Source organism: Lucilia sericata, unplaced genomic scaffold (genome assembly GCF_015586225.1).
Source record: "Lucilia sericata isolate MDLA Ls3-8-SP2 unplaced genomic scaffold, ASM1558622v1 Contig000591F_arrow, whole genome shotgun sequence".
Taxonomy (NCBI): domain Eukaryota; kingdom Metazoa; phylum Arthropoda; class Insecta; order Diptera; family Calliphoridae; genus Lucilia; species Lucilia sericata.
The window spans coordinates 256,105-258,057 of record NW_023994598.1 but is presented as its reverse complement, the minus strand read 5'-3'; positions in this window follow the sequence as shown (position 1 = coordinate 258,057).

Here is a 1,953-nt window from a genome sequence, read left to right as displayed (position 1 = left end):
TTGCTGAAGAAATAATAAAACTTAGCTTAGAGTTTTAACAATATACTTCCCTATATACTGAAGCTTTTTGACTTGCGAGCTTTCAAGAGATTCGAAATTTGAGCTTTTACTAAAAGCTTAAATAAAGAACTATAACAAATCTTAACTGATCTACCAAGCATATTGATTTGTATTTGAAGGCTGTTAGATATATAATTTAAACTTAAAAAAGCACATGAATGAAGCTTTTATCGAAAAGCTTTTTTTGTAGAGGTTTTATTGGTGAGCTTTTTAAAGATCTCTAAGTACGAAAAAAGCTTTATGGAATTTATTTTTATAAATAACTCTATACAAATAGCTTTTATAAACTTATACAACTTTTAAAGCTTTTGACACCATATTAAACAGCTGCTAAAGCATTTGTTCTTTCATTCTATGAGAAATGATTAAAATTTCTCAAACATTTTTTTAAACTTAGCTCCCTTTACCACTGTCATCTGTTTTTATAACTTTTTTTGACTTCCAATGAAATTGAAAGCAAGTTCTTGGTAGAGTAAGTATTTGATTTAGACCAGACCCACAAACAAGACATAATTATGTTGATGTCGATGAAGAAAAGATGACAACTTTTTGTTAAATTCATGTAGATTTTTATTTAACTGAAACTGATAAAATAAGCAGCAGCAGCAGCTTAAACGAACAGAAAACATGATTTTATTTAACAAGACGACAGTGTTAACAAATTAACAAGAATTGTATTTAAGAAACTGACTGTTGGTTGTCAACAAATCAAGTCCAAAAATTATAACAAAAACAACAAACGATCAATAAAACTAAAACCAAAAAAAAGAAGGAAATATAATAAAAAAAATGTTTCATATTTAAACGAAACAAAACGTCTAAAAAACCAAAAATACACACAAATAATAATCATTATAATAACTTCTTCAAAACATACAAAAAATCATTGTTAAGCGACCGAAACCTTTCAAAAATCATTTGTTGATCAAGATATTTAATAATTTTATTACCCGGTCGGCTAAAAGACCAAAAGACTTTTCAGTTTGGTTTGGTTTGTTTGCTTGCTTGGTGTGTGACAATATCTGACATTAACGATCTCTTCTTATTCTCAGGCTCTCGGTTTTATTCATGTTGTAAAGAAAAAAATTATGAATATTGGCAAAAATGTAAAGCCAACGTTTTGTATTTTTATTTTAACTGTTTATAAAATGTTTAAGATTTCAATCGCAAACACACAAATCGTTCACTCTTTACATATATGACGCTGGCTGCTTTAAATGCTACAATAAGTTGGAGGCATAGTGGGTTTATTAACTGATCGGAAAAAACAATTAATAGATTCATCTTCCATGACTTTGTCCAGAGCTTAACTACAGATTATAACTTATCTTTATAAAGTCAAAGGATTTAAGTTTAATCCTTAGCTTAATCAGTTGATAAATGTTCTGACCTGGAAATATCATGTTAAATATTTTGTTGATCTATTTACCGCTTATTGCTTTCTACTATTCAAGGGGTTGTGAGTTTGTTTCCTGACGTAGACTTTTTCTCACTCCAAAAGATTTTTTGAGAATTTTTACTTTTTGACAAATTTTTCGATGTAGTGCTTACAACATTTGCCTTAACTGCCTGTAAAACTTTTTTTGACTTTGATTTTTTGCAGTTTCGTATTTAATATTTTTAATAAACCCCCAACTACCAAACTAAACAAGGATCAGAAATGTGTTGGTTTGCCTTGTCTTAAAGACAAGATTATTACTTGGCTTACAACACTCCTTGAAATGTAAGAATACATACAACGGCAAATACTCTCTTTATAATTTCAACTCTCTGTTCACACTAAAGGAATTTTTCAAAATCGAACAACAGTTTACAAAGAACTTATTCCAGATTTGTGACAAGATCATTTCACCGACAAGACCACAAGCCAGTCTTGGTCTATAGTCAGACTTA